Source organism: Neodiprion fabricii, chromosome 6 (genome assembly GCF_021155785.1).
Source record: "Neodiprion fabricii isolate iyNeoFabr1 chromosome 6, iyNeoFabr1.1, whole genome shotgun sequence".
Classification (NCBI taxonomy): domain Eukaryota; kingdom Metazoa; phylum Arthropoda; class Insecta; order Hymenoptera; family Diprionidae; genus Neodiprion; species Neodiprion fabricii.
The window spans coordinates 3054012-3066984 of NC_060244.1; the positions used below are offsets into that span (position 1 = coordinate 3054012).

The 12973-nt window shown below is 41.8% G+C and overlaps 1 protein-coding gene across 1 annotated transcript in view; it reads left to right on the top strand.

The window, feature by feature from the left end:
• The window catches only part of LOC124185219 (ets DNA-binding protein pokkuri), a 96667-nt gene that overhangs the window by 24264 nt on the left and 59430 nt on the right, over positions 1 to 12973 (top strand). Inside the window, exon 2 of the mRNA XM_046575758.1 lies at positions 5113 to 5334. The gene's annotated coding sequence lies outside the window, so the exon portion shown is untranslated. The remainder of the gene's footprint in view (positions 1 to 5112; positions 5335 to 12973) is intronic.

Sequence of the window (12973 nt, forward strand, 5' to 3'; positions counted from 1 at the left end):
TTAGGTTACGTCTCTACGAATTTTGCATGTACGAATCGGAAAACATTACGGTTTTTCGGGTTTACTTTTAATTGCGCTCGTTGTTGCGGGCCAAAAAATATCATCTCAAGAGAAATCAAGCTTTTACACCCCGGTAGGGATTTTCGATTCCGTGTATTATGGACGGGTGGAAACGTCTCTTGGAATCCGGGATACCCCGACCTATTCAGGATATAAAATTCCGCAGAAGCTAGCTGCAGGATTGGCATCCTCGACTAGAGAAGGAAGTCAGGGAAGTTGGTATAGGTACGTTAAGGTGTTTCGGAAAAAAAATGATTTGCGATTTCCCACCATGGTACCATCCCTTGAAAAGTTTGTTCAGGTTGAAGGAATGGTTCCGTTAAAAGCTGAGCGTTCTACGTTATGCGGAAGATCGTGCTTGTTTGATTTATCCAGTTTTTTTTTTTTTTTTCCTTCACATTTGTTTGAATTTATGAAAAAACACGTCGTAGCACTTGAATTATTACGTCTCTCCTGACATTTATATTCAACCCAAAGATCACGATCCATAACACTACGATATATCATTCGGGAATCTTGTTCTCTTAAATTAAATGTTCATATTAAATTATAACTATTTTATCAGATTGAATTAATAATAAAAAAGTCGTCGGATACACTTTTCAAACATCAACTGGAGACTTGATATTACAAGTGCGGTACCTTCCTTGTGACGTAAATTGATATTATGATTGATGTAAGTGATAAAAAATTTAAAAAAGAAAACGATAATAATTTATTCACGATACTTTGTAAATTTAAAAGAACGTGCAAAAGTGAAAAATCAGAACGCTCGTCTTTTGACAGAATCTTTCCTTTAACCTAAACAAACTGTTTCAGGTGGTACCGTGGTGGAAAATCGCAAATCATTTTTCCCACCCACACATACGTCGATATAAGTTGAAATAAATTCTGAAAAGTAGCAGATTTTTTTTCCAACGACGCTACACAGCCGAGCAGTCTCCTCAACGTAAGTTACAAATATGCCTTGGACTTGAGAAAGAGACTCTTGCTCAGTTACGACGACGAATAAATATAACTCACGACCGGGAAGAAGGAACAAGGAGGATACAGCATCGGGGTTCTCCGAAGGTGCAAATTCAGGCAAAAATCCACGTTCGCTGGCGAGAAAACTGCCGTTGCTCTTGGCATGAAAGAGGATTCGAAATTTAAACGCGAGACCGAGTTATCCGGTAACGCGTATCACGCGCCGCGACGTCTTTCCGCGTGCCTTCGAAATATCTCGGCCTCGCGGTCGCGCGACCTCGTCGCCTCGGATCTCTTTGTTCCGCTACTTCCTCGACGATCGAGAGTCAGCCTATCTCGCCTAGGCGTTTGCCTGCACGCGCGAGAACTCGTTCGAATCCAAAAATAATTCCTGTCATTCAGTTGCGTCACACCCGCGTCACTCCCGCCTTCCGAGCGAAATTTTCTATTCCTCCGGAACGATTGCGGTGACTCTGGCATTTCACGCTCGTCCGGTGCGTGTTACGAATTTTTACTAAATTAATCACACGTTTTATTTATTTGATTTTTTTTTCATACCTCTTATTCTTTTTCCTCAAGCATCGAGCGTTTTCTTCACAGGATAGCCCGCCGTTAAGGCTTCGTTCGTATTTTCAATCAAGGTCTTCTTGTTTATCTTAACGGCAACGCGTCATCGGTTTTGTTGTTTCATCGTTTTGTTTTTTTTTTTTCTTCTTCTTCTTTCTTATTCGCCCCTACGACCTTCGTACGTGGTACAGGAAGCTGAGGATTCCAACGTGAAATAAGCAAATACAACACTCAATAAATCTATCTTCCACGTTACGTATGCACATTTGCCGCTAAAGTTTGTTCTTTTTTCTTTGTTTATTCTTTTCTTTTTTTTTTATGCGAGATGGTTGTCCAGGGTCGGCTTAGGTAGTAGTTCTCAACAAAGATCGCCGGTAACGAGATCATACCCAATTGGTATCGAGCTGATGCATCCTATGATCGTGAAACTTGCCCACCCACATCAAATATCCGTGTTCTTATCAAGCGTACGAATTCATTTTTTTTTATTTAATACAGAGTAACGATTCTTTTGTGATATTGAAGCGTCGGCACGAAGCGAGTAACAAAACCTCTAAAATAGATGTAGCTGTACATGATAGCCTCTGATATTAGGAGGCATTGCATGTTATATGGCATTGCTTTCTTTTCGCGTTTCGGGTAAACAAGAATACCGCTTAACTTGCTGAAATTATTTGTTGGGTCAGCTTGCCGAAGGTGCAGTGACTCGTTTGACGACAATGACTTCACTTGCGAAACTGAAAAATATTAATGTTTTTTAAGTTAAACAGTCTAGACTGAATCTGTGGTGGAATTATACTCTTTAATCGCGTCCCCGACACCTCCGATATTCTATTATAATCATGCGCAGTTGGTGGTTCGACATGTAATTAAAAACAAGCGTACCCAGATGCTTGTGACATTACAGTCCGCGTCTAATCAAAGCGTTGCAGTTGGCGCGACGCGCTTACAGAGGGTAACGTGATACAAGACGAAACGGAGGTCAAAAGTTAGATGAAGGTATAAAAACGTCGGAGAGGATAAGATACAACGACCTCGACCGGACGCCGCATATGTACGTGTTACACATACATGCGATAACCTCCTTCTGGGTGGGGGTCAAAACTTGGAAGAGTCAATATTTCGAAATTACAAAGATGCGAAAATCAAACAACCAAAGATTAATTGTTCGAAATTTTGACTTTCGAAAGTGTAGTAATTCCGATCAGTGACACTTTCATAAATCATGATCACTCGTATTTGGGATTAGACTGATTGTTAGCGTATCACTGTAATCGGATCGTTGAAGCTTTCGTAGCCTTCTGGTGGTACTCACATTTTCACGTCGACTGTTTCTAACAGTACAATTAAGGACGATCATTGAATATTCCGATTGTTGTCGATGCTGCAGCTGTTTTTTTCTGATAATCGTCGAAACAATCCTCCTTCCAGTAAAACCTTCCGATAGTAGCCGTCAGCAAAGAAACTTACATACTTCTCTTTTTCTCTCATCGCGGATCCGGGTAGCGTATATTCTCACCTCTTGTTTGTCTCACACGTGACACGTATACGCATTTAGGCATTGCAGCTATTAGCAGCGTAATTACCGTGCAATAATAATGTAGCGCCAATGTTTTCAAAATATTTACGATATGGTCGCAAGGACGAAAGAAATTGGGCGGTGGGGGGCAGGATTCGAAGAACGAACGTATTGCCAAAAGTGTGGATCCCTACGGCGAGAAATGCGTAGACCGTTGCTAGGATTCCGGAACTGCCCAAGTATTGTCACGCAGAGTTCACTGGTATTCAGGAATATGATTCCACCTCTGTGCTAAAGGAATCTCATACTGTCTCTATTTTTAGTGTCGGTTCTTCGTCTCGGAGCGACGTGCAGGGAGGGGATAAGGAAATGTGAGGCCGTTGCTCTTATCCAATATTCTTCCATTACTAATACTAATAAGTCCTATCTTTGATTCACGCTTTGCATAGTATTTAAAACCGTTCGATGTTAGATCACTTACATATTATATATGTATTTCTCATGATATTTTTAAAGCCTATGCGGCCATTTATTGCACATACTTGTCCTTGAACGTTTCATTGAATGCGACTTGATCGCGTTGCGATGAAATACGATAGAAATAAATTAGGTAGCTGATGCTTGTCCGTAATTTATATATCGGAGAAACGAGCGAAACAAATAAATTGTGCAACTGTTGCGCGTATCGTCGGTTGTCGCTACGGATCTGTAAAAGTTTGCGGAGTAGAATTGAGCTCGAGGCTCCTCTTCCTAGTTCTTATCTTTATTCCCGCGAGTGGGAAGAAGACGACGCTTTGGTCGTGGGGTCAATTGACCCGGTGCGACTGACGCCGCGTTAATCAAGGCTCGAGGGCGCGAGTGCTTCTGCATTACGTATACGCTTCAATACATCTGTACATGCTATCTTTCTACGCGTACGACACGTTGTATGTTTCAAGCCGCTGCGCGTCTGCGGCATAGTTACGTGCCTGCGTAACGATACGTGCATGCCCATAGGCTACGCCGATTTCAAAACGCCGAAAGTACAGCCGCGCACGCACGATGTCAAAATCTTCGTCGTTGTCACTTCGGGTTTTTTCGATCTTCAATGTTTCAGACTGTAGAGAAACGGCCAATTTTTCACTCTATGCAAATACGATTCATACAGGTGAACGACAAAATCAAAAAATTTCTTGATATTATATTTTAACGAATGAATTTTGATTCTATATATCGAATAATAACTAATAAGATGCTCAGCGTCCCACCTCAAAAACGTCCATGCATAACCTATATATATGTATATATATATTAGGATGGTCCTTATTCAGGGTGTCGACGAATTTTCGCCAGACCATCCCCCCAATTAACTTCAAATAATTCGAAATCAATCGCCTAATTTCTTGAGATTCTTACATCGACTCTAAGATAGTCCGCATTGTGATCGAAGTTTCTTATGGAAATTAACACGGGTAAAACTTTTTTTCTCAGTATATATTTTATCGCAAGAGTAATAACGTTCCAAATAATCTGTAACCGCGAGGTTTTGGTGAGAATTAGTTCTACTACCTGGGAAAAAATACACATCATCGTACCAGGCAATCTAGACGAATTGCACAACCTCGAAACCTGACTTTTTTTTTATTTAGAGGAAGTGCAATTCGTCCAGATTGCCTCGTACGATGATGTGTATTTTTTTTTTCATACAGCATCACTTGTGCCGACTAAAACCTCGCAGTTACAGATTTTTTGGAACGTTATTACTTTCACGATAAAATATACAGTGCGAAAAAAAGTTTTTCTCGCGTCACTTCCGTAAGAAACTTCGATCACAACGCGGGCTATCTCAGACTCGCTGTAAGAATCAGAAAAAATTTGGCGACGCTTTTTAAATGATTTGAAATTGATTTCAGTGATGGGGCGGTAAAAATTCGTCAACACCCTAAACAAGGACCACCCTAATATATATACATTGCCGGGATGTTTAAAGTAAACTGCTTAATTTCGTTGTTTCATTCCAGATACAGGATATGTTGACTTTGCCGAACAGCTTGTAATCATCTCGAATTTCTTTTGGAACATATTTATTCGCACCTCGTATCCGGGACCTTCGAACCCCGCGACTCGATGCATCCTAAGCTACTATCCACGTTCCATCCTGTGTTGCCACGATTTGAGACTCCACAGTCTCTCGGACACAACATATCTCCAGCCAATTACCTGCACAGGGAGTCGAGAAATGAGTGAGTACGAGAATACACGATATGACGTATACTATCATACTATTATACCGTCGGTGTTCTTAGATGCAAACGCTTTTATCAGTAAGTAGCCGACCCGTCCCGGCTTAGCATGGAAAGACAAATCTAAGTTAAGTGTACACCTGATCACGTAAGTATTTCTGAGCTTGAAGCTTGCACAAAAGATGGCTTTGTAATCCCGAAACGAAAAAGCTATCTGTCGCGTCACACTAATGTTATATTTCACGTATGTGCAACCATTTGGTTAGCGTACGTCGAAAAAAGCAGTCAAACGTAGTGCTTTTTCATTCGAACTTATGTACAAATATTGAGAATTCGAAGTAAAAACTTATTTTTATAAAAATAAATTATAGCCTATGTTATTCAGGGATAGTGTTTAGCTTTCTATTGGTGAGAGAATTTTCTTAATCGGTTCAGTAGTTCCAGAGATTACCTCCTCTACGTACAAACAAACAAACTTTACCTCTTACAATAATAGTTTAGATAGATATAGAGGATGGATTCTTGAAATTTGTAATATAAACTTGTTTTTTTTTTTTTTCCTTGAAGAACAGTTGACGCGATCGCCAACTGCTAATTATAAGATCATAAAGGGGGAAAAGGTACCTTTGCCAAAGGCAATGTCGAACCACGGATGTACTGCGAGCAACCAAACAAACCTGAACTATATATTTGCATCGATATTTTTGTGTTCTATCGATAACAAGAGAGCCGCTATCCACCATCGAAATCCAGATTGCTCTTATTTTTTTTTTCTTTTTTTTTTTTTTTTTTTGTAATTACGGTGAACAAGACACGGGTTGGCGTTCCTGGATCATATTATATTTACCGCAAACCTCATCTCCTCACTTCGTCTCTTGTGGTATATGTACATGTGTACGTATATGTATATATTTCGCGGAAGAAGTTCTTTTTGCTTATACCGAGAGTATCGGGCTGGCAGATCGTGATGCAGTGACGCAAGCGAGTAAAGTTTAACCGAACGTCATGTTTATCTACAGAACCGCGTTACACCGAATACACTTGACTCATTCAGGTAATCCCAGTTGGTTAAAACAAGCCAAACAGATTTATGTTTTTCAAAACCAATTATCGTAGACTATATGAGGCTGTATGACACGGAATTCCGGTTTAAACATCAAGGCCGAGCGTGCCAAGTGCGAAACTCAAAAATGCGTTTTTTGTTGTTGCATCGTTACACGCCGCGTCTTTTTACATTCTTCTCACCCATCCGATAGACAATTTCCTCGCAAGTATATCATATGTTCGTTGTGGTCTCAGCTTGAAAGATCGATCGACCGATAATTAACGCGTGAAACAAACTTTTGCATATTGAAACCGCTATTGAACTGATTGTAAATGCATCCTGGGAATGCGATGTCGCGACATCGTACCTTATACGTATGAAAGTATATTCATGTTACATGTTTTTTCTACAGGTCGGAACACAGCGGGGTAGACTTTCCGGTGTAGGCAAGCGTGTTTCTTCTCACCCTTTTGGTTTCACAGTCTACTACATTAAGGTTTTTCTAATCCGATATATGCTCCATCCGACAGGCCTGGCTAACTATGGTTTCAATCGGAGCGCTTGGAATCAAAGAAAAATGTCAGGCCTGATCCAATTCGTCCTTGATAAGTCTGTCGAGATCCTGGAAAAGTATAAAAACGAGACTTAGGTACGTCGTCGGGCATCAGCGGGAGGAGACGTGACGTGTCGTTGGTGGTGGTGTACGAACGCGACGCCTGTTAGGATGTCTAGAGGTGAAGCGGTCTTCAACCTCGACTTCTTCTTATTCTTGTGTATCGACGTGTCTCGCTAGTTTGCGCAGGTCCGTTCTCGCCGAAGACAAACATTAGGAAATTATTATTAATCCCCTGCCTACGGGTGCATTTTTCAGGCTACTCTTTTCCACGCCTCACGGGATCGATGTTAAGTCGAAAGAGAGAATGATGGCTGAAAGAGAAGGAGAGAGGGACAGACAGGCGACAAGACTCTCCGTCGAAAGTGTTTGCTTCGCGCCGGCTTATCGGGTACAATGGCCCTTGAACAAAACGTGTTTGGCACAGACTCCCGGCACTCGCCTCCGATTAGCATAACAATCACACACCTATATCGACGCGTCGCCGCAGATGCTTGTACGCCTGTACATGTATCTATTTAACAGGATTTTAACCAAAAGCTTTCATAAACCCAACCAACCAACCGCCGTTCGACGTCCGCATCTATGCCAATTCTATTCCATTCGATTCGGTTCTTAAGTCCCCGGACAAACTTAAGATCGGTTTATTTCTATTATATCTATAAACGATGGCGAGCAAATGCGTATTATGTATGAATATTAATTACGTGATCAGGAATAGGGATCGTTAGTTAATCGCTGACGGTTTTATTTCTTAGAATAACGATGCTGCTTTCTACGGTGTGAAAGAATGCTGGTTTTGGTTGATCGAGGCAGGCGCGAGAGGTGATCGGTTTGAATATAAATTTCAACATTTTTGCTGTTTATCGTCGATTTATATGCCGGCGAGATTCGCGAAAATAACGTTATCGCGTTACTGTATCGTTAAATTCTTATATGACGAAACGACGCGAATCTCATTCGAATTTTTGCTGTCATCGTTGCAATTAGTGTTATACCGCATTTCGCGAGACGGTCGTGCGAAGTACGCGCTTATGGTTAGTTGAAGTATCCGCGTGATGAATTGACTGCAAAGGAAAAAAGAAACAAGAAACAACAATTCTTTTTAACGCATATCCACTACCGCTTTAACTTGAATTTTCTCTTACCCATTTCACACAAAGCCGCAACTAAAATTCATCGTTTGCGGTCAATTTTTGGAATATATGCAGCTTTGTTTTGTTTTGGTTAAGCCGGTTGTTTTCCTCTGATCGATGCACGTACGCACATGCATTGTTATTATTTCACTTACATGTTAAACCGGTTGAATTAATTTCAACACTACTATAGCCTATCCAACTGCACAGTTTGCACTTGATACAATTTGAAAAATGCATCTTCAATTACGCAATTACGTTTTTATCATACAATTGTAAGGGTATAAAGAAAACCTATGACAAGGTCCAATCGTCATTCGTTGCTGAACTAGCAGTCTTCTCGATCGTATTAGGATCTTCATCTCGAGTCTAAGGAGTGCCTCACGTACCATTTGACTCTCTTCCATTAAAATAACATCTATAAAAAAAGAAGTATAAAAAATTCGAAAAAAATTTAAGGACATTTCCAGAATATTTTCAGGACACAAGAAAAATTCAAGGACAGTTTCCAGGACCACCGGACACCGTGGTATCACATCGATTCCAGTCTTTTTTAGGGAAACATTTTATAATAATCACGGAGACTGGTTAAAAAACTGAACCGACGCCTCCGAAGTAGGCGCAATTCAGGATATATATTTCTTCCACTTTCCTCGACGCTAACTGCAACCTGCGTGGTTCCCCAACGTGTCTCCGATATAGTGTACACGCAACTAATAGATTGTGAGCACCGGTGTGTGACAACGCTTTGGTTCTCTCTATCCCTCTCTCTTTCTCTCCTCGTCTTTCATCCTCTTACGTCCAGACCGATAAGGTCCTCGGGGACGAACGTGCAGGTGAAGAAGTAGGCAGCGATCTACCGGTAACCCACTACCTTACACTTCTACTACCCGACGCTGTTTAGCTATCGCCTCGACGACCGGGCTTTGTTTACGGAATACGTCAGGAAGGGTATTACGAGCAACGTTATCTCGCTCTTGCCCCTCGCCTCCTCTATTTTTATCGTTTCTCGCGTTGCGTTGGGAAATTGTGTTCATTTATTAACTAATCGCAACTGTCGTTGTAACCGGTAGGAACAAGTCACGATCGTCGTTTTATAGGATCGATTTATACGGTACCGCAATCGATCAACCAACGTCCCCTGGATCGTTATAACTTGCGGCGTTTGAACTCCGGACGCGTATCATTTTTATCACAACGTCGTGAGTTTTTGGTTTCACGACTATTTGCGCATAATATTATATGTCTACGGAAAAGTCGACGTCTACCGAGACGAAATGCCTCGACCCGGGGGTCATCTGCACACGCGCGTTCTTCAACGGCTTCTCGGGCAAGTGGGACCGGGGATCTCCGTTGTTGCGGAAGACCCGACTGAACGAAGAGACCTTCCATCCTCTCCTCCCATCCCTCTGCTGTACATACTGTGTTATTGGCTAATCGCGGAACACGGAAGTGATGTCACGGTATGCGATAGTCGGGTGTAAGATGTATACCTACCCATACACAGCGTGCTTTACGTGCTTGTGGGCTTTCCGCGCGACCAGAGGAGGTTATTATTCTACCTCGCATGCCGACCAACGACTTCTTTTCTTGCAAAAGTTTTAGTCTGACCTAACCCGTGACTTTACATCCTTCGATAATTGTACTTTCTTCATGTTTTGTTATTTCCTCCTAGTATACGCGCAAAGAGGAAGTAAAGCGTCGACGACATTTTAGTCCGCATGGTCGCAAATTTCTGGTTTCTTCTCGTACGTAGATCGTGGAATAAACGACACGATGCCCACGCTCCCTCGCACAGTTTATTCAAATACATTTGCATACTGTATTTCATTTGGATGGTTTGTAGAGGTGAAGCAGGAAAAACCCCGCCAATACTTGTGAACCATTAGCTTTTATCGAAAATTATATCCCGCGGTCACTCGAGCGTGATGTGAACGTAATCTGTGCCTGCGTGTTCCGTTTCACGGATAATAACTACCAGGCAACGCGTACGCTCGGAAAGAGTGTTCATGTCCGTGTCAAGTCCGTTGGTTCAATTTGTGGTTCGCTTGTGCTACGGCGACGAGAAACGATATCGCTAATTGCTAATAAAATGACGTATTTCACAGAAATTGAAGCTAGTTTATTCAAGTCGACCGATTTGCTTTTTTCTTTTCTTTGCTTTTCTTTTTGTAGCGACACGGAAGTATTCGAGCGACACGTACGGTGTACGCACGATTGTATGCTCGGTCGCACGTGATCAAACGCTTGGTTACAGGCATGTGAAGAATATAAGGATTTGAACGGGACACCTTGTATATACGGCTAGATGACCTGGCCTTTCCTTCTTTACTAGCACGAAATTATCTCGGATCCATCCAGCGCCCTGAACTTGTCTCCGTAGCCTGGAGTTAGTCCAGGGCAGAGGTACGGTTATGCGGAGGTACGCGATAACGGAAACTCCCCTCCCTTACTCTCCACCTCCGTGATCACCTTAGCTCGCTCCCCACCCTCTTCCCACCAACCAACATCTCCTTCGGCAAACCGATATACCTCGGGAGAGGACCATTTTTGGAGGTGCGAACTTTCGCGTTACGTACAACCTACCGTCAAGTTACTTCTGTCGGATATATTATACGGATAAAATTCGCAATGCATTATTAATCAGGATTTTTTCTGTCTGAAGCTGTCTGGAGTGTTTCCCAAATATCCTTCACGTGATCCGGGATACAGACACCTGGATGTAGAGAGAGCCAGCCTTTGAACGCTGTGCGAACTCTTTCGGGCAAATCTATCATGCACGATCACGCAAGTTGCACGTCTCACTTCCTACAGTTCAAATTTTTCGAGGACGTATTTCGACATGTAGGCGGTCTCTTGTCTGTAAGAAAATCGTTGAAACTTGAAACACGAAGCAAAGGTTTGAAAGGTAATATTGAAAGTGCAAGTGCGAATGAAACGATTCAGGAAAGTGATCGTTCAAGTTTTATCCAAAAATCAGTCCTAGCTTTTTCCTCCCAAAAGAAGGAACATATAAAAAGTAGATGTAATTCGATTGAAATCGATATCGATCGAGAAAATTTTGAACTCCGTTTCTGAGTCGCTACAAAAATTATTGGCGCGACACATGCGCCGTTGCAAGTTAATACTTGATATCCATCAATTCACCATCTACCAACTAGCATCACGTCGTGTTCCCTTTCCTTCTATTGCACCACCTACGCTGTACCTGTAGCTTCACCTCAATCTGCGAGATAATCTATTACACTAGCGTGTGTCGCGCGTGTGTGAGTGTGTTTGTTACAAGTAGACATACGCGCGTGGGAGTTGGAGTTGGTATGTAATACGTAGAAAGATAAGCGATATATGTTTGTTCTCATGTGTATATGTCACACATGCGCCGTGATAAAACCCAGACGAGATTAAATCAATTATGACGTAACGACGACCTGCACCGGAACTCTATCAATCACGAGCAAACTCGTTTCCTCTGCCTAACACAGCCCAACCCCTCGTCTCAGGTGCGTGGAGGGGACAGTTTTGGCAATATACAGAGTGTCTCTAATCATGCTGCGCGGTAAGACGGTGTTCAGGGAAAAAGCTCCCTCTAACCTTCGTTTCCTCCGATTTACTAAGGGTGTCTAACGACCTGAAGAAAACCTGAAAATTCTTAATTGTTATGGAATTCAATGTGACTGTTAAAAAGTCAGGAAATGTCATGAAATTTTACTAATCAACCCTGAAAGTTTTATTTTTAGGTTACGGAATATACGGAATATTGTTACTCGAAAATGTAGGATTTTCTTTCTTCCTAAATACCTATACGGAACATATCGATACATTTATTGCGCGTATTGCTGGTCGTAAAAAAGGTAATGAAAAAATTCTTATTTTGTTTCTGAAAAAATCTTAAACGTCATGATTTCCTGGTCGGTGGAACAAGTAGACACCCTGTTTACAGCTTCAACTTCCTCTCGAAAGTCTTTTCTCACATGCTTACACAGGTATAGGATTATTTGACGCTAAGAAAGAAATTAATTTCGTGGTCGGACGACTTGTAGCGCGTCGTGTGGATGATCTAAGGATTACGAATACCGTATACGGTCTATATATATATATATGTATATACATGACATATTATGTCGAGGTGTTGTTTTATACCTTGGTATACCTAACTCAGGGCCGAAAAGAACCATACCTAGTCATGACCCATCATTGTCTGTTAACTCTTTCCTTCTTTTCCGGTTAGCGTTATACATCCGACCTTGTACCTCTGCATCGTTCCGATACACGGAAGGTAAATCGTCTCGACGGTCAGATTTTGAGCGAATAATATGCTCGTTGCGTGAGACGATTTCATCGGCAGAGAAACTACCTATACTTTATCGTTTTCTCGGCAGAGTGTAAATTTGTATCTATATCTATTTGTAAAGCGTGTACGCAGTGCATGTTATACAGACGATCTCTAACAGTATATATGCATATATCATTTTGGAATTGAATTATTAAGGAGATCGGTTCGTTTTTTTTTTTTTCTTTTTTTTCCATCCTCATTCGACTCGCGATTCGTTTTTCCAGTGGATACTTTTATACGGCTCGTATCTCGAGACATACTTATTCTTCTTACTTTTCCGGATTTTCCCCCAAACGAGAAACGTTGCACTTTGACTATTATTTTCAATTGGTTATCAATCGGCGGCGTTGAGTCAATTTTCAGGAATTCAGACGCTCCGCGATCACGTGTTCAAGGGTTAAGGCACGAAGTTGAACAAAGGATTCGCGAAAGAGTGTCGGTTAACCCCCCCACCCCGGGGGATGGTAGCGTGCCAGGGTCGTTTCGAGGTTGGGACTCTCTTTAGAGCGCTC